We start from the raw sequence: 21338 nt of genomic DNA, 5'->3' as shown, positions 1-21338 counted from the left end.
ATATAGATGGAAAGCTGTGCCACACGCGCCAGAATGAACATGTTGTGGGATGGTTGTTTGTTAATTTCCAGGTGTGTTTACGGCGAATGCATAAATGTGATGTGTCTCTGAAGTAAAACTCAGATAAAGTTCTGCGCTCCGTCCTGTCTGTTTCTTTCTTCGTCCCTCGTCGTTCGCGCGGTAACAAATGCATACAAGTACTTTTAAAGTAGGTTAACAGTCGTCCAAGTGATTTAAGCGATGTCTAATGCCACATGGCATAAACGAGTGATGTAAGGAATTAGTGAAAAGAATGGTTAAATAAATTAAAAATATTGCTAGCGGTTTAGCATTGCTCAGCGCGGAAGATTGTGCGAAAGATCGTTTTTTTACTGGTGGATACCACCGTCATGTACCTCTAAGCGCGATGGACGTGTCCATTCACCCAGGGAGCCAGTTATATGTGCGCCTTTCTTTTTCTTTGCATCAGTGTAGTGTACATTGTTGTCAACGCGAATGGCAATGAACTCAATGAACACCGACGGCATATTGCTTTAGTGCCGCGCTTCTGCCGCAATGTTGTCAACGCGAACGTATGAAGAGTACCTCTTTCCCTCAACACCTCCACGTGGGTCAAAACGCCATTGAAGTGCCCACTGATCCAGGGAGTCAGTTATGCGCATTTCCTTTCCTACCGTGACACTCTCGGAGCCTTCACGCAAACAGGCGTATTCTGCGGGGTATAGGGCTAATAGGGCTTTCACACTAAAAAAGTTGGCCGGCCTGATGAGGTCGCGAAGTGAGTGGTGATGGAGTCCCTGCGTCCAAGCAGCGTACATATAACGGGCTCTTCGGAGAGAGACCTGCTGCCGTCAGGTGCCGGATGCTGGTCGGCTTCAGTACGCAGTAGGGGATGGATATCGGCCTTAGTATTGCGAAACTTGCAGACCGGACACCCGGGGCGAGGATAGAAGTATTGAAATTGAAGCAACTTTCGAGCTACAGTTGGCGTGGGGGCAAACCAAACCTGGATCATCCGAAGCGCCATTGCCTTGTATGGGTAAGACCGCGTGATAGGGTTATCGCACACAGATGGATAAGAGCACGTGTGCGACGCGGGAAGTGCTCCGTTCTCGTTAAAAGGAGAGTGGATTCATAAAAGTTAAGAAGCCGAGACAATGACGAGTTTGCGCTCGCTAGGCGGTTTGCAGATTCTGCACGGCTTTAGGAACACACTCTACAAGGGACCCATGCACTCATTACAGATTGGCTGCTGGATGCCAGCCGCCAGTCGATGGCTGTTTCTGAAACTTTCTTGGTAATTGAACATTGATTCTTACTCTTTGTTTTCTGAACAATGACGGCTGCACAGCAGCTTTGCTCCTAAGTTAACGGCGTCGGTATTTACGTTGCCTCCTGATCTATTGCCTCTAGGTATGGTAATATGATGTCATTGCATATAGATCAATCACTTGATCCATGATTCACGAGTAAAAGTAAGGCTATTTGCAGGCAACTGCATAATTTATAATGAAATAAAATTCACCCTGGCCATCTTCAGCTAAATGATTATTTATGTCAAAGAGAGAATTGGTGTACTGAATGACAGATGTCTTTGAGCCCGCAAAAAACTGTTTGCATGACTATTACTCATAAGCCTGAGCTCCTTAACTATGTATACGCCTTGCAACGCAGCCCGCTTTCTAGTGTTCCCAAATGTAAGTATATCGGTGTGACCATAACCTCAGAGGTTAGCTGGATGAAACATGTTTATAACATTGTCGCGAAGGGAAATAAAATATTAGAGTACAGCAGAGGCGTCCTAAATCAGACTTCCACAGGCACAAAACTGGCGGCGTATGAGATGCTTGTACGACTGCTACTCGAGTATGGGTGCGAAATATGGCACCTATACTCCGAAAGGTCTGTCTTTAAGCCTAAGCAGGTAGAACGACAGGCGTTACGATTCATTTTCTCTTTATGCCGGTAGTTGGATTTCGTGACCCCTCTTTATGCCGAAGCTCATTTCTCCCTCATTTCTCACAGCGAAAAAAAAAATGACATTCTGTTTTATTGCGCCATAAGTGCTTTAGTTGTGGGGAAGAAAGAGCAATACTTCAATGGGGCACAGACACGCGTCACTCGTAATAGACGAAAGAAACACGTCCAGGTATAAAATGTTATAAAAACTGTTTTAAACACTTTTTTCCTGACACAGCGTCGGACTGTAATAACCTTCCAAACCAGGTTGTGAAGGCACAATCAGAAGAGAAGTCTGGTACTCTCCTTTACAAATATTTAAAGCAGTAGCTCATTTGGACTGCATATCTTATTGTCTGTTTTTATTAATTGTATTCTATTGACTGTACTGACTGCTTTACCATATTGGACGGTGTTTACCACAAATAAATGCTTGTACCCACGCATATCTTAATCCAGATCGCACAGACAGTATGAACAAATAGATAAAACCAAAACCGCGAAGTCCCGCAATCGTCCGCTTCCCCATGAGACTGCTGTGCAGATGGTTTGGCTAATGGGTACTTACATGATATCCGTGGGTCACGGTAGAAGTGTTGTTGTGAATTATGCACCCCTGAACAGGTAAAGAAGTCGGCGCGCCTTAACAGATGCCTGGATTAATAAGGGCCGTTTGTCCAGTGGAATTGGCCGAAGCGGACGAGAAACGCTGGGTCACCGATCAGAGATTTAGAACCATATCAGCCCCGCTATGCATGTCAGTCAAGCGGGGTGGTGAAGGTTTCCACTGTCAGAGCCACTTTCTCTTATTATTTATAATTTTTTTGCATTTCGCCACTTGGAAAAGTTTTGGCAGGCCTGGGCCCACGCCTAGTGTCATTGCTACGTTCCAGACTCCGCATTGCAAATTGACGCTAAGCTTCCGCTCACACAGCATTCAATATTCTTTAGCTTCAGTCACCAGTTACGAGTGAATAATGAAAAGCAATGAATGAAAAGATCAGTTACAACGAAAGCAGACAAAACCGGCCCACACATGTGACCTCAGCCATTCCTGGCAGCGGTAAACGGACTCTGGTCACCAGAGTACTTGTTGCGGTGGCTTCTTTGAAAACAATGGTATGGTGCGCAAGCTTTGCCCATTGTCTATATGCGCGTTTCTGGGAATCTTCTCACTGCCGCCGAATGTGCTCATGAGCCTGTTGTCGATCCCGCTAGCGCAAGTAGTTCCAGTAGGAAGCGACTACAAGTCTATACCTTGTCTATGCCTATGCCTTGTGTACAATAAATCAATCACCGAACAATGCCTTCCAGCAGAATAAAAATAGCAAAAATAGTGCCCGTTTACAAATCTGGTGATACTTCTTATCAGTCAAGTTATTGGCCTATCTTTCTCACGTGTACTTGCTGCAAAATCTTGGAACATGTTATATTAAAATCTGTCACAGAGTTCGCTGAGGCGTCTAATGGCCTCCATTCCTGTCAACATGGATTTAGGGCTGGTTTGTTTACCGTCACCCATCTTGTTGAGACTCTACACGATTTCGCCAAGGCAATTAACAACCATACACAAATAGATGTAATTTACTTAGACATTTCAAAAAAATTTGACCGTGTATCGCATACTAAACTACTTCTAAAGCTTAAACATGTCCTAGGAGATGGACCAGTTTTTCGCTGGATCAGCTGTTACCTATCTGACCACCGCCAGTTTGTTCAGTTCGGCTCCCAAACTTCGAATATTCTGCCAGTTCTGTCTGGTGTACCCCAAGGCTCCGTGTTAGCTCCTATCCTCTTCCTGTTGTTTATAAATGACATAGCTAGTCAAATTGAATTCAAGATTAGGGTATTTTCAGACTACTGCGTCCTGTATAGAGAAGTTCAAAACCAACAAAACCAAATTAGCCTTAATAATGACTTCGGTTTGATAGCCCAATGGCGTGAAACCTGGCAAACGGTCATAAACCTTGATAAAACAGTTTCAATGTCAATAACAATTAGGAAATCAAAGCTTATTTTTCCGTACGGCTATGACAGTAACATCCTCAAAACTGTCACTCAATAAAAATGCCTGGGCTCATGTAGAGAACGTGGCAGGCAAGGCGATGCGAAATCTTATGTTTTTAAAGCAAGCCTAGATATATTCTACAAAAGATGTCAAGCTTTTGGCATACGTGACGATTACACGTACTATCTTAGAATATGCGAACATGGCGTGGTTTCCGTATGCCCAAAATCAAATAGCTGCTCTAGAGGCTGTCCAGTGGAAAGCCGCGCGTTTTATCTTTAATAGATACAGGCGCACCGACTCGCCTACACAGATGCTGTCCGAGATTAACCTTCAATCATTAACCAGCCGTGCGAAGCTACACCGGCTCAAATTTTTGTATCTCATCCTACAAAATAAGAATAAAGTGGATTCTAACACATACATTTTCTATTCCACAGCCAGAGAAACCCGTCATAAGCATCATCTAACACTCCAAGAATATTTTTTCACTAATAACACATTTAGTTCTTCGTTCTTCCCGCGAGCTGTTTGGAATGATCTAGCCAAGACTGTGGTCGCACAACCTACTGTTCACAAATTTGTCGAAATTGCTGGTCAAGCTGTGTTGTCCGCATCGAGAGAGTGATGCTATTGTTACTGTGCCTATGGTTTTTTTTTTTTGCCATGTATGATGTAATCTGCGATGTGAAATTGTGTATGATGTTATTGCTTTTATATTTCACTTGCTGGTCTCTATTGCTGTGTCATCACATGTATCCGAAACTAGTTTATTGTGCGTTACTTTTTCCCCCCATTAAATTCTGTTTACATTGGTCAATGATCTTTGTTTAACATATCTCGTTGTCCTTTTTGTACGCTTATGCGAATGTCTCTAGCAAAAATCTGCAGTCTTCTACCCCCTCCTGTAAAAATTCCTGAAAAAAGGGATTGACGGTATTATGAAATAAATAAATAAATAGGTAAATACGTTGTCCAGAAAATAGGTGATACTGCGTAACTGTCGGCACGGTTTTTATATTGACGAAGAAAGGTGTAGGGAATGACATTAAATATTTTTACGTGAAAAGCATGTCTACATTGTCTTTTCGGAATGGATGCTACGGATTGCGGCAACATACTGAACCGTTCTAGTATACGGACATAAAAATGCAGCGAATATCATATGAAAAGCGCATATCTTACCAGCGTTATCAACCGGTTTTTTAGGTGACCTGGTGCCCACTTTTCCTGTGCAGAAATCTGCTTAGCTTAGCCTCTATGAAAATTAGCATCCGTTACCACAGCGCAGGATCTTGATGATATAAAATTCTCTCTTTAAAACCCTTCCAGAATCGCACAGAGCTCATTCCTTGTCACCAAGATATTATATAATGAATTGTCCTGTGATAAAAAACGAAATTTCCGTTCATTGTTTTCCGCAGCATATATTCATACCATAATCTTTTCATAGAATTGGCTCGATTTGGTTCAAGGGTTTAACGTCCCAAAGCGACTCAGGCTATGAGGGACGCTGTAGCGAGGGCTCCGAAAGTTTCGACCATCTGGAGTTCTTCAACCCGCACTGACATCGCACAGCACACGGGCCTCTAGAATTTCGCCTGCATCGAAATTCGTCCCCCGCGACCGGAATCCAAACCCGCGTCTTTCGAGTTAGCAGCCGAGCGCCATAACCACGGAGCCGCCACAACAGCCTTCTCACACAGTTAATGAGAAGCTTGGAACATTTTTACTCTCAATTGCTACCTAGCCCGCTAAGGTTTAGCATATTATTTGTGTGGTATTCAAGCTCGCTGCACCTGAAAAATCCTCTATGCTGGCGCAAGAGTCGAGTGGAACGTCATTCACGCATTGCTTTTTAACATTTAAGTAACTGCCGTCCTCAATATCAAGCATACAGAAAGCTTTTGATCGTTTTTATTTGTCACAGCACGCGTTATTACAAGGCAATATTAAATTGAAAGCGAATAAAGTGAATATTGCCGCGAATGTTTGCAGTGTTTGTTCGCTCTTCAAATCTGCCGTCACACCACTTTATCGCTTCGTTTGCGACGCAAGACGCGACTAGATTTATCTTGATTCATCGTAGCCAGGCAGAGCTGATTCTACGTTGTTCCAGAATGTTCTAGTTACTTTGCACGCTTTTTCTCGAAATTTCGCTATCACCTTTAAATTGAGCATGGCGGACAGCGGCGGCCATTCTGTTCGACGACCGCCGAGCACGCTTGTCGCTTCGCCGCCGCCGAGTGATTCAGTCCATTCTAGGCGCAGGCCAGCCCAATAAACAGTTTTCTTTTAGAAGACCTTTTTTCCGTTTCATCGCTCCTTCGACTGCCGTCACCACTACGTGAGACCAGGTGGGGGTGCTTGGTAGCCTTCCATGTTCCGGACGCCCCCTTCAAGCCGTGACGCCAGCCCTCAGCGCTTCGCACCCGAGAACGAGCCAGCCGGCGTCTCCAGGGAGAGGAGCCTGAGTTGGGTACCCTGCCGGACTGCACCAGACAGCGAAAAGACGCTGCTACGAGCACCGCAACCTCGCCGAAGATGTCGACACCGATCATACAGCAGCAGACGTGGGTGCCGCCAACTTTCAATGGATCCCTAGGCAAAGACCCCGAAGAATGGTTCGACAAATTTGAGCGCGTGGCGTCATTCAACAAGTGGGAAGATGCGGCAAAATAGGACACGTGTTTTTCTCATTGGATGGCTCCGTACGCACGTGGTACGAAAACTACGAGACTTCCCTTGCTACATGGGAGCTAATCAAGAGAGAACTATTGAAGGTATTCACCAGCGTCGTGAGGAAAGAAAGAGCCGAACAACTCCTCGAGTCCAGGATCCAGCTTCCGAATAAGCCTGTCCATGGTTACGTCGAGGAGATGAAGCGCCTATTTCGCCGCGCCGACCCCGAGATGACGGTGGAAAAGAAAGCTTAGTTTTTAATGCGCGGCGTAAAAGAACAACTCTTTGGCAGCCTCGTCCGCCAGCTGCCAAAAACAGCCGAGGAATTCATGCAAGAAGCCTGCACGATTGAGAAGACCCTCGACGTCTGAGCTCGGCAGTACAATCGCCCTTCCTGTGCCTGTGCAATCCTTTCGGACACGACGGTCAGCACCAGCGACAGCTTGCGGGAAGTTAACCGCGAAATCTTCCGAGAGGAGCTACGGCGATTACTGCCATCCTCCCCACAGCCACAAGCAGCGACTCTGATGGATGTAGTAGGGGAAGAAGTGCAACAGGCACTTGGCACCCCGACGGCCACAAAACCCCAGGCCATGACCTACGCCGCTGCAGTAATGACTCCTCAGCCCCAATGACAACCCCTGCATTCTGTCCGACATAAACAACTTGTTCCCGAACGCCACCTCCCTGCCCCCGCCCGCCCAGCCTACGATCGACGCTCAAGCCCCCAGAAATACGATGCCTGGAGGACTCCCGACAATCGGCAGTTGGGCTTCCATTACGGTGAGGCCGGCCATATTCTTCGTCACTGCCCGTACCGACGTATCGGTCTTTGAGGATTTGCGGTTAACGCCCTACGACCTAGCTTCGGTAAACGTCCGCAGGAAATCGACGAGTACCTGCGTGGAGAGGAGCACACGCCGAACCGCTTTTCGCGCTCACAATCGCCGTCAACCTCGCGCTTTACGTCGCCACGCCGCAGCTACGCAGCCGCCGAACGAGGGTCTCCCAGCCCCCGTATGGGAATCTAAAGACAACAACCTCTGGAGGTGAGGTTGCTCACGAGCGAAACGCCGAATATCATCTACCGACCACGCCCCATGAAGACACTGCACCCAAGACGCTGCATAAAGAACCTACACTCACTGCACCAACGCTGCACAAAATGGCAACCCCGACAACGAGGTGAACTGCATTCAAAACGACGCCACTACAAAGAAAAGCTTCGACGACACGCCCCTCCCACGATTTGGAACAAGTAAAGTGATTAACAAAATTCTAATAGTTAACATTTATTGCGGGAGCACTTATAGTGGTCACTCCCTGCATTTGGATGTTGTATGTTTGTTTGTCTCAAGCCGGTTTTGCGGCAGGCTGTTCACCGGCCCACCATGTCAGGCGGCTGCCCATTTAATCGTGAGAAACTGCCTGGGATGAGCAACCCGGGTCGCAACCCGATTACCCAAGGAACCAAGTCCTACTCACAGCAACACCTGTCATAGAACCTGCCTTGTGCAACTGTGCCTATGCTCACCTGCCCACTGGGTTACTTACTTGCCACAGTGTAGCCAGTGGTAATCAGGCGAGAACCTGGGGCGCTAATTAAGCGGCAACGGCTGTACTCCACCGCTCCTGAAATTGATGTCATGCAAGCGCACATATCCGCATTTGGCCTAATACCCAAATCGACTGACATCTTTTTTATCTGTTTCCGATAGTAACCTAATAGCAATGGGAGGTTTGTATCCGGCTAATATTTATAGCCATATCAGTACTTAAAAATTTCAAAAGCTCGATTACCCTCGCCGCTGTGGCTCACCAAATTTCGGCCATATCTGGTGCCGTTCGAAAATCGCACCCTTACGGGGAGCACAAACCAAGTCCATCAAATGAAGACACTCCGTTTTCGCGCTTTGCAACTCTAAAAACTTATATGGCTGTTATTACCGGCGGCTACAAATCTTTATCTGTAATTAGGCGCCTATCGGTATTACTTAAAAAGATAAGTATTAGAGTCTATGCTTCATAAGTTTACTACCATAACATGATTCTTCTGTTTTATGACGTCCGCCAAAACTGGAATTACTATGGAGAAAAATGTTCCTCCAAGTCTAGCTTTCTCAGGCCAAAATTTTAAAAATTGAAAAATGGTAAGACACTGTTATGGCAATATTGAACGTAATGCTCCAGAAAAGCAGCGCAAAAAGACGCGGACGAAGACGACACGACAAGGACGGGCGCTGAACTTAAACAGCAGATTTTATTGTGAAAGAATTCACTGTTATAAACATTGTGTACAGCCGTGGCTGTCGTTCACGTATGCGCATATAAGTCAGCTGTTTCTAGAAAGGGCGATAGAGCCGGTACTGACAGCTCTCTCCCAGACTACATATCTGTTCAGATTCTGCGATTTCTCTAGTGACGCGTTCTCTGATCTTTCTGATTACGGAGGTGTCATCAAGTGCAGGTGAATAATCTTGGCAAGTGATGCATTGGCTTGCGAGTAAACCTTTAAAATATTTTCCCTCGTGTGCATTTTTCACGTTCCTGGCATGCTCTCTTAACCTCTCATTCACGCATCTCCCAGTTTGCCCAACATACATTTTTCCACAACTTAAGGGAATTTGGTAAACTACACCTTCTGCACATTCAACAAAAAGCCGCCTGTGTTTTTTGCCACAGCCACGCAGCTGGGTCGCCTCCGGATCAGTTATCCTGAAAAGCTTGGACAGCTTGTGAGGAGCAGAGAACACGACTTTCACGTCGTTACGCTGGGTTACCTACGCTGTGCGCGGCCATCGCACGTTTGCACCTTACTGCGCATCTTTTTCAGGCGGTCTTCAGCGACTGAAACTAGGAGGTGGTGAGGGTACCCAGCGCTCCGCAGTCTTTGAGCTTGATGGCTGAACGCTTCTGATATCAGATGCGGGCATGTTTTGCCGAGAGCGTTCTTGAGGTACGACATGGCAATAGCTCCTTTAACGACCTTTGAGTTGGCGTAATTGAACGGCAGAAGTGGTTTTTTGGCGCGTGGTTCATAGCACCAGCGGACATCATCATCTTTGAAGTGGAACCGAATGTCTAGAAATCTAATTTGGCCATTGACTGGAAGTTCGTGGGTGAGGTCTAGAGGGTTCATCACAATATCGAACGCAGCCAGTACATTTTTGCTAACACATTGAATCGCCTGCGCGTCACAGTCTAAAACAACTAAAAAATCCTCCACATAACAAAAAACCTTGATAACGTTGCTGCCCAAGAGGGGAAGCAAACTGTTCACGGTCGAAATGAGCCAGCAAAAGATCACTGAGAACACGGGCTATGCAGGACCCGATGCATATACCCTGCATTTGCAGGTGTTGCGTACCTTCAAACTGGACGTAGGTCGATTTGAGATAAAATTTTAAAAGTTCTAAAAAACCTCAAACTGAAACCCTCGCGGTGCTTTGAAAGCAATGGAGCCATGTTTGTCAATGGAATGCTCAACGCATTCAAGGATGAGCTTGTGAGAAAGCCTGGTAGCATTTGCGATTGTTAGTGCTAAAAAATTCTAAAGCCTGGTTGGAATTTTAAATAATAAAAGGGTCGTCCACGTGTAAAAGCTTATGATGGCGCTGTAAAAAAAACGAGAAACGGAACCTACAGAAATTGAGGATATTTTTTCAGAAATGTTTACCCGAAATGTTCCTTTCTCTTTAGGTGCGTGTAGTAATCGTTTTGTGTTACCTTTACACCTAGAGCTGCTTATAATAAAGTGCACCTTCCAGGTACCTCCCGCAACCACGTCACAACCAGGTGTACCTGCCCCGTGCTACATTCATCGTCTTCGGGTTGGCTGGTGGACACCCGCAATGACGTGATCACCCTTGCACTCGCCCGGAGCGTCGCCCTTCGTGCAACCTTTGTCGTGGCTTGGGGTACGCGCGGTCGTAAGAGGCCGCCAAATTCTTCGAAACGCCTCTCATAGGCTGCGCGTGGGCGGAATGTGAGTGCACTTATTACGCGGCGAGTTGATCACAGGGAACACATGCCAGGGCGCTGCTCACAAGCGTTCTGCTCGAGAACATCACAACTTTGCGGTCACACAATTCAGAGAAAAAAACAACAACTTTATTTCAAAATAATTTGGCTTTTTCCTGTGCCCCATTTGTTACATGTCTGACCTTAACTACGTCTGCCAGTTAAAATTCAGCATTCTCACGGCAAGAACTTCTACGGCGGCTCTTCAATCCTCAGAAAAGGTATAGAATGAAACCAGCTCCCCGGATACTCTGTTACAATCAGAGGCGACACACATTACGGTCACTTAATAATTTAGCTTCATATTTTGTTTTTATTCTTCGTTTTTCATAGATTGATGATATCGAGGCCAGTAAACAGCGAAGTGAATAATAAATACTCAGTGGTGCGCCCTTTCCATACTCAGCTCCTGCAGTAGCCAGCGCCGATGTTTAGCAGCTGCTGAAGTCCAAGCTGCTTCTGCCGTGTGCACACCCTGACTCCCAAGCAGACGCGAGCAGCTGAGCACGGGTACATCCATGCCCTTCGACCCATCCTGCTGCTGCTTCAGGAGCACATTGTCGGGCGCCGCCATAACAGGGGGCCTTTCCCGCGGCTTCTCCAGCTGCCTGAGCAAGCCACGAAGTGCGACCAGGCTGTCTGCTGGCAGCCTCCCGCACTGGCTGATCCGCCCGAAGACAGCATGCTCCCGTGGCCTGGGTGGCGAGTTGGGAAGAACTTCATTCCCGAATGGCTCCATTTAGCAATCGTTCTTGTGGGTACTAGAGAGGATCGCGGTGTCTTACGCAGTCTTTCTAGTCTGCCGTGAGCTTTCATAGGGATCTTAGCGTTAGCTCAGACAGTGTTGCGTGACTTTTCCCTATTTTCTTTGTTTCAGTAGCCCTTCGAAGCGGTCTAGGCAGCTAGACACGATTCTGGCTTGAACCTCTTATTAGGTATGTAGCAAATCAAGAACTACCAGAAAAACCTCTACTAGCAGCATGAGTGGTCCCCGAGGAAAATCTTACTTTGTTCCGCTGCTATTGTTAGGGAAGGACATCTAAAAAGGCAAAGAAGTGGTGATAATTATCCAGCAAACCTAATTTAGAAAATAAATAGATATCATTGTGAGTCTTTTCAAGAAATAATTATTATATGTCCGCAAAGAACACATTGGAGTAGCAACTATTTCTGTCTCTGCTACGCCGCAAGTTAAGTGTGACGCAAATTCCTAACGGCGACTTCTCCTTGGTACCTCAAGTCTTAAACGTATAAGGGAAGAGAGTTTTTTCCGTAGTCTGACGATGCCAAAATAATAGCTGTCTCAAAAGTTTACAGGCGAAAGCTGCCAATTGTTAAGAGAATGGACTAGATTTTATGCGTCGGCGCAGTAAGCGTTGCAACTAGTTCGGTTTTGCTGCATGATAAGTGAAGCAAGAAATCTCCAATTATCTGAGAGATAGCACGAAAAAATTTACACAGTAGTTTCGAAAGCAGTCGAGTTCTGTCTCCTGCGATATAGTTTTTTTTTCTTCTGGGAACATGAGGAAAAGAATGTGCTCCTCAGAGATCCAGAGTGCGGTCGAGATGTAGAATTATGAACTCGTAGGAATTTGTATCTCACCACGCAGCTAACATAGCAAGACAGAAGTTAAAAAGTAGACTTGGGGGAAAGCTGATGAGTCAATGTTTGAACGAAGAATGTAGGGTTAGAACAACATGCAGAAGCGGAGAGGAGAGGACGGCTCTGCTCTCTCTATGAAGAGCGCTGGCCCTGTTCTCGCCTTTTGTATGGGTTGTTTTAACACTGCATTCTTCTTTCAAATATTTCTAGCCAACTGGCCCGTGATTACTTTGTTAATGTTAATTGCTGCCGCCACGACACGCAAGAAGTAGCGCCTGTCCTGTCCTCGCCTTTTCTAAGTGTTGTTTAAATTACATTCTTCAGTACCAAGAAATAAGAAGCAGCGTTGAGGTTTCGAAACTGCAGAGCTTCAGCCCACCATGTTCTAGGGCTTACGCACTCCAGCGTTTCGACCCCGTCATGGTAGGGGCTTGATGTTAGCAGTCGATATGACTGCTGCGCCAAAAAGAATCATTAAGCATGCAAAGCTTATCTTTTTTTGATGCTTCAAAATGATTGCACGAATAACTGGTTAATGATATAGGACGCTGTTCGTAAAAGAAATCGGAACTGGTTCCTGTCTGCATTTATCTTCTGTCGCTCACTGAATGCCCGTTCTTTAATTAATAATTGAGAAAACAACGTTGAACGAGACAGTTAAGTTGAACAGCACAGCAGCATCTCTGTGTGACCAGCTAACACGGTGGATTGTCTTTTACTATGAATGCTTACATGGTAACTAGCGCTAAAAAAGACACGAACACAATGGTGTGCGAAACGTAAGCCGCTAGAGTTGCGACTGAAATTTCATTACTTAATATACTTTCAGGAGATGCCTTTCAATTTCATTACTTTCGCTAATTTCATATATATATATATATATATATATATATATATATATATATATATATATATATATATATATATATATATATATATATATATATATATATATATATATATATATATATATATGGGCCTTCCAAACAGTATGATGGTCGACGCATAAAATTTCGGATCCAGTGGCCGCATTGTTCGAGCCAACAGCTCATCGGGGCTGGCCCCGATGAGCATAGAATAACATAGAAGGGACTCTACGGTGGAGCACTTGCCTGCAGAATAAGCAAGGCTAACCCCACCTGTAGCATTCAACACCTCAACTCAACTGCCATCGCGTCGTCACTGACCGTTTCTGTGTCTCCTTGGTCACGCTGCTGTTAATGGCGTGACCACCTTCGTAAGGGTGAGGGTGAAAGTGCAGTATCGGAAATCTTACGATCATATCAAATTTCACCTCATTGAGCTGCTGGGCTTTTCCTTTTCATGAATGACCCTCTTGGTAGGAGCTTTTAACTTTTTCACTCTAATTCTTTGGTAATTATTATTTGAGTAGCCGGTCATCCTGCGTGCGACAACAGCTCCTCGTGAGAAGGGCCTACAATATCTAACATGGAAGGAAAGATGAAAAAAACAAAAATGTATATTTTGTTTTCATGATTGGCCTTCTTGGTTGAAGCTTTTGACGTCATAACTCTAATTCGTGTGCTTGGCTTCACTTTCACGTAATTTTGCTTCCTTTATCACTGTTATAAGGTCAACTGTTTCGTTTTTTTTTTCATTGCCTTGCGCCCCTCCTTCTTATTCCTCTTCTCTTTGCGGCTACTTGCCTGTCCGAGAAAAGTGCATCAATGCAATCTGCATAGCGAGTTTTTGAGGCCACTGCCATAGATAACTGTAGAGGCTGCCTTACTCATGAACGACAGATTGTGCACATCGTGCTCGAGAACACCTTTCCAATTGGTTTCTTCTACAAATGGGTGCACAGGAACTTGGAGGCCTGCAATGTCGACGCGGATGTGCTACAATAATTGAGTAATACGGCACAGCTTTAGTAGTGCCTCCCAACTTAGAACGCAATGACGCCAGACTGTCGATACCTACGTGCGTCATTTCCGAAACTGCGAAAAACTGCACGGCTTCAGCGATATATTAAAAACTCATTAAAAGAATGCAGGAGTTAGTGTAAGGTTTTCATGGCTTCCGTCGACCTTTTATATGCCGAAGTGGTGCACGGCAAAAAATGTTAATGTGGGATGAAGAGAAATTATTAGAAATAATTTTTTTCTGTCAGCGGAGGTAGTGGAAAACAAAACCTGCGATGGGACAACAGGGAAAGGGTGAAAATAAAATGTTCCAGCCCATGTCACACCGGTAGTATGAGCACAGTAAGTTAGGAAGGAGAGACAAAAGCAACGAGGAACGCACTCAAGACTACACTACGGACGCCACCCTCGCTAGCACATACCGGCGCTGTTGACGAGCTTTCGCGCGCGATTTAGCTACGGGAAATAGGAACGCTTTTGATATCTACGGTTCCTAGTCTTAAGCGACGACAGGTCACAAAAGACTTCCTCTAAAGTAAAAGCCGTCAGTATTGACGTGGAATCTTGATGTGCTGAATCCCGCATTCATCCGCTGGCCCGTGAGAGTGCTGTACACCAGGTTTAGCGAATGGGCACTGCCAACCGGTTTGGGTGTCAGGGCAGAATTGTTCTTGCTACTTGTTCACGCCACAGCTGGTAAAGAAATCGGAGTAGCTTAGCAGGTGCCTGAAATGATGAGGACCGTGTGCCTCGTTGTACATGCCTGAGTGAAGGAGAAACGCTCGGACACCGATCAGAGAGCTTGTGGAACCGGCCTTACCACAAACTTCTGAACCATGAAATTCATGCCAGTCATGCCGTTTGGTTAAAGTCTCCAGTGTCAGAGCCAGTTGTCCAAGTTTTAGCAGGTGAGGTATTACGCTCCGTGATATTGCTTAGTGCCGAAACGTCACGTCAAGATTTCCGTTGAACGAAAACCATTCAAACAGCATTCTGCTTTCGTCGGGCTCAGAATCTAGTTGAAGATATAAATATTAATGAAAAGCAATAAAATTAAAACGCTCGCTTCAGGTAAGTGTTTACCGAAACCAGATTAAAAAGCACTGCACAGATTTGTCTCAATCATTGGGAGTTAAAATTCTAAACAGCATTCCATGGCCTCTCGTCACTAAAGCACTTTGTGCAGCGGTATCTTAAAATAAAAAAAGCGTAATTCTTAAGAAAAAAGCCGTAGTTTTCGCTTAGCTATTCTGCACACTTCTGGGCTTCTTGCCATTATTGTCGCTTGCGGTCCGGTGCCAGTTGACGGCCCGCTGGCTCAAGTTCTTTCTCGAATAAGTAGTTTGAGATGAAAGTTACTAAAAATTTATAAATACGGTCTCCAAAAAGTCAGCGACACTACATAACTGTCAGAACCTACTTGAATGCGTAGAGAACCGGTGTAATGAACGACATTAATCGCAGTTACGACAAAAATGTGCCTACACCCCTTCTCAAAGCTGCACGTCTTACGCGAACGCTCAAAACCGTGCAAGTATGTAAACATATTAATACTGCGAATCTGATATGCAAGGCGCACATCATACGTATCCACATCTATGCTAGGAGACCTGGTGGTCCCTTTTCTTGTGCCCAAGCGTCTACCATTTTTAACCTCTTTAGCCTCTATTAAGATCACCATCCGCAAGCAGGATCTTGATGACATAACATTTCCACCTTTCTGAACATCTCCAGAATTTCACCAGGCTGCTTGCATCTCAACAAAATAGTTCAGTTATTTAACTATCCCGCGGTGAAAAAAAGGACTTTCATTATTTTTCTTCACACAATTTTCATTCCTTATGCTTCATATAATTAGACCCAGAAGCTTCCTACTTTTACTCCTAGTGCTATATAGCCCGCTCTAGCTCGGTAATTTATTGATGTTCAAGTTCGGTCCACTTACACCTACAAGGCTCCTGTATACGTGAAGTAAGAACCGAGTGGAACTTCATTTCCTCCTGTATTGTTTCCATTTAACTCGCCGTCGTCCTCAAATCAAATGCACTGAATGCTTTTTTACTCGTCCCAACTTGCATAGTTATAGAAGGTAAAGTAAATTGAAAAAATATAAATATGTAAAGCAAAAGTCGTCCCCGCTGTCCAGGCACAGCTGAGGCAGCAGCAGTAGCAGCAGCAGCAGCTGGAACGGTAGCCGATGGCGGCTCCTGGCGGCCACAACTCACCACCGCCGCTCCAGCTGCGCCGCCACCAGCCCTCGTGGGAACCGGTTGAGTAGCCGGTCCACGCGGTGCGACACAACAGAGGCTGGCTAATGCTTCTCCGGGTCGCCTCCTCGTCTCCTCTCCACGTCCACCCGAGGTCCAGAGCCTCCCGATTGAGACCAGTTCCACGTCGGGTGCCGCCAACGGTGGCTTCTGCCTCCCGGAGCAGAACGAGAAGTGAAGCCCTTCTGTTCACCCTGACCGTAGCCAGTAGGCAATACGCGGTGTTGGTCCCATGTTCCATTGGCCCATCTGTGCTCTGAAGTCGTGGCCCTGTCGCTCTTGCAATGTCCTGCACATAACGGCCGGCAACAAAATGATTAACGTGAGCAACGTCTTTCGGGTATCTAAGAGCAGAATGCGGCCTTGAATTTCAAGGTTCTCTGTAATGAAATATCTGTTCTCACCAGTTCAGAAAAAGCTTTATGCCAAAAACTGCCTACATAAGAGGGGCTCGCACAGCGGTGAAACAGTTGCAAGCATCAAGACGAAGACGGAATTGTCTTCCCGGAGGGATAAGCTAGTGCTGGCCGATCAGCCATCGACCTCCTCAGAGCTTAATGTTAAGCTGTCAAGGTAATTTTCTCCGTTCTCTGCAAGAAGGCAACCTGCGCTTCAAGAAGGCTTGTTGTGGAACGGTCGCTTGTTGAAAAAAATGAATTGCAATGTATTCACAGTAGCATAACAACTGCGCTGAAAAACCGCCATCAACAATGCGGTTTTTTAGCTAACGATAATAAATATAATGTTCTGACGTACTTCAATAAAACGGTCGTGTTGATTTTGATATATTTCGGATTTTTTTAGTGCGACAGGACTATTGGCCTCATAACCTAGAAAATACAGCTGTTTGGTGAAGACTCTGAAGTTATTCACGTGATTCGGGAAATGCAAGAAATAAAGGAGACTTAATGAGGGTGACCATGACCAACCTGGGGAAATAATTATTGCTACGATTGGGTTTGGAAACAGCGGTGGCAGGAACAGATCAGCTTCTCTGCACTGCAAGAAAGCACTATGCTATCGCCGCAGCCGATCACGCGCGTGCTAAACTGCAAGACATTATCGCGCTGTTGTTGGCACGAACTCGTGTTCATCAGCTTCCATCTGTGCGTAAGACACGAAAGGAAAGGAAACGCGCCTCCAGGTGCGTGATACTGTCCACCTGCAAAAACCTGCTTTTGCATAATATTTTGTGGTTAGCAATACTAAACCACCAGAAATCTTTTTTAGTCGCTTGCTGTTATACAGGCAAACACTTATACGTAACTACGGCAAAATTAGGGTTATATATACCAATGACTCAGATGGCGAAAACTGGATTAGAGATAATTTCTTTGCTAAGAAGCCTCCAAACCGCGCCCGCTATTTCACCATTCGCTTAGCTGTAACAAACCCTCCAGAGATCGAGCAGAGAATGTGATCCTGCTTCCTCCTCCAATATCTCCAGCAATGTCCCCTCGCAAAAGCGCTGGCTGTTTCTTAAAAACACGCGTGGCATAAAGAACAGGCTATATGAACAGCCATCAGGATGAAGATGCCTCATTTGTGGCATGAAACCTGCCCCAAGTTCATACGATGTCACCCGCCGAAATGTTCCAAGGAAGGCAGACTCAGTTCGACGCTACAGCCTTGCCTGTGGTGGCGAAGGACATCCTCAGTAGTTTGCACGCAACGTTTTGTCGACAGCTCATCACATAAGCTGTTGGGCAAGTTTGCTCATACCTGAAACAGCTAGATGTATTCCTCAAATGAGCCATTAAAGAAACACTTTGACCATCGTGTCTTGTGGGAGTTCTGAATGTGATTTCCGCAACATATCTACCTTGATTCGGTATAGCCCACTACATGCTGTGGACATAAATGCGAAATACAGACCAGTAATCGTCTAAACTCTTGGGCCCCAAGCATAAAGCGCATTTTTTCTTGGCCAGTTTGAAACATTTTTTTTTGAGTGAGGCGTTTTTCCAGGAGTAGGAGCAGTTTGGCGACTTACTCCAACGCAGATAGAAAGCGCACTGCAGCTCAGACCATGCCGTGTGTATTTGCTCGAAAAGGCACACAGCCAGAGCTAGCGCGCTGAAAGTCGTAAAGAGAAGAGTTAGGCCTATGCAGTAACCAAGGGCGTCTTCTAGTCGATAGGACGCGTCCGCTCGAGTTTTTGAAGCGGGCGAATAAGCACAGAATTTTGCGCTCAGAATGAGTGTTGATTGGTGCCTTGCCGCGTAGTATATGAGGGCCGTAAAAATGAAAGAGCGTATGCGCCAGCATTTACCCTTGCGTGCAATAGGCGCTCTAAACAGCGCTGCAGGACAAGCGTGAACCATAGCCTCATTTAAAACCTAGCGCGCAATTTAAGATCGTTGATTGGTATATAAAATAAGCGATATGACTGTCGGCTTTTTCTCATTCCCAACTCACACGGAGCTCGGCAGGAGCAGCCAGTTCTCGAGACAGTTGCCAGAGACGTGGTCCTGCGGGATGCAGGTTTCAAGCCAGTGATTCCAGATGGAGAACCGGTCCGCACCCAGGTTGTGTCGGTGAGCGCCACCCGTTGTGGGGAGAACGCAAGTTCTCTTCTCGAGGTCGACATGTGGAAGAGTCAATAGCCGAGGCAACAGAGCGCGGCAGTAGCTCAGATTATCCTTCTCCAGCTGGAAAGATTCAGTGCAGAGAGCGTTTTTTCCCTTCGTGAGCCCCATGCAATACGTAAAAAAAATGTTTTCTAAAAAGTTTCTACTTTGCCCATGAGGCCTGCTTCCTTCATGCAAGAAGTTTTCGAAACCGTATCACAGGTCACAACAAACGGACGTGCGGGCGACTCTGAGGCCAAGAAAGCCCCCTGTCGATTAGTACCACAATATGTGCATGGTGTTTAACGTCAGAAGATTTACTAAAAGTTGAGCTGTCGGAAACTTGGTTTAAGTTTATGGTGGTGATTTTTCTGCACTCTCTGAAAACCTTACTCAGGCTTTGGCAAGAAATGTCGACTGCAGTTTTTTTATATCGGCACTAACAGTAATTTTAGTTCGTAACCATTGATCTCGTAATGTAAAAGGAAAATCTGGCACTACTTTATACGACAATTTCAAAATTTATCGGTAAAAACCGACACTTCAATATGCGCGCATAGTCCATCGAACAGTTCGTATATTACGTACTCAAAAATCAGATGCATTTTGTGTACTGGATTGCCATGAGAACGTTCCAATTATGTTGTTAATGTCAAAAGCAAAAATTAACGCCAATCAAAGGTTGTTGCTAAAACATTAGACGTTTCGGCTTCCGCACGGAAGCCTTGTTCACTAAACGGAAAGCGCGAAGGATGAAGCTTATGTCAGTCGCAGTCATCGCCCTAAACATCTTGCCTAAGTATACGCGAAAGATTATTGTCGTTGCAATCTAGAGTGTTTTCTGTTGTATGGATTATGTGAGACTCCAGACATCAGCGTGACAGTGGCGTTTCTTTTCCTTTCGAGATGAACCTACTACCCGACCAGGAGAAAAGCCGTCAAAACTTTGTCGTTCATGTGCTAACCCAAAAAACTTTAGTAACTACTTTTTTTTTATTTCGACAGTACTTCGTTCAGGTATATCTTATCTATGGAGCACAAACAACACTTGTCAGTATTTATCAAAGGATAATAAAGGAGTAATTAGTGCCTAACATCCACGCAAGCGCAGCCATGCAGCTACGTTGCGAACAGGCATAGATTTCACAAAACTTCATAGCTGAGGGAAAATTCGTCCTGGTTCGAAGTTGGAACCCAGGCCCACTGCCACATCGGAGCAGTCACTCTACCAACTGAGCTAACCTAGACGGCTTGCATATGGTGAGCTTATTCACCAACAGTGTCAGTGGGGAAGGGTATTGATCAATTTTTAAGCGAATCTCCAAAACTGGTGCATATTTGCACTAACGGAATAATTGCTCCTTAACATCCACCCTAGCGTAGACATACAGCTATAAAGGAAAGCTATTCAACTTTCACAGAAACTTCGTGGAAATTCCTTACCAGGATGAAATTTTCTTCAAAGAAACCACGAAACCAACCCACAACTGACAAAGCTGAGGTTTCAAAAACATGGTTGGAGCTTTGGTGGAGATTTCTCTTCGCTGTTCGAAATCGTTGCTAAGCAACTGTAAGGAAGCGATCAAGTCGACTCTATTTGGTTTATATGTGTACTAGCAGTAATTTTAGTTTGCGATAATGGACCTCGAACTGCAAAAAGATCTCAAAGAATTTTGGTTTATGATGTGTAACAACGGCTACCCGCCGTTTCGAAAAACCCGCGAGCCATGCACCCCCGACACCCCTTAACCGCCGATCTCCCGTGAATGTGGACTCGCCTGTCTGTGTACAAACTGCGCACCACAACCGCGGGCCTGCGTGCTTGCTGTATGCGTTTTTATTTACATCAGAGTAAAGCTTGTGTTCACGGATTGCGGTCGTACTTGAGTTCACTAGGGTCCTTCCTCGCTCTCGCGTGCACGAATTTACTTTCAATACAGGTTTCGCGATAGGGGCAGAGAACGCGTACGGCCCCTTTAAAATTGCTACAGATGCTTTCCAAACAGCACTGTAAACAACAGACACTGCATCATGCGCTCATAGGATATCTCTCTGTCCGTACGTTAGCTCCTACCAGGAAACCAAGCAAATTATGCGTAGTAGTTTACCATTCCATCACTTCATTTGTGTCGTTCAGGTTTTATCACGAAAGCCTTGATCAAGCATTTCGTTCAGGCAGATCTTATCGGCGCAGGGCACAAAATACACACTTCTCTTTATACCGGATGTTTGACCGAAGATGTTCTGTAAATTAAAAAAAAAGGAATTTTGAGAGAAAAGATTGCTTTCTTCGGCATCGCAGTGTGAGCCGTGTAGCGTATTAGAATGTAGCTGAGACGTCCTGGC

Source organism: Amblyomma americanum, chromosome 1 (genome assembly GCF_052857255.1).
Source record: "Amblyomma americanum isolate KBUSLIRL-KWMA chromosome 1, ASM5285725v1, whole genome shotgun sequence".
Lineage (NCBI taxonomy): Eukaryota > Metazoa > Arthropoda > Arachnida > Ixodida > Ixodidae > Amblyomma > Amblyomma americanum.
The sequence above is the reverse complement of the archived record's forward strand: the minus strand, read 5'-3'. Positions refer to the sequence as shown.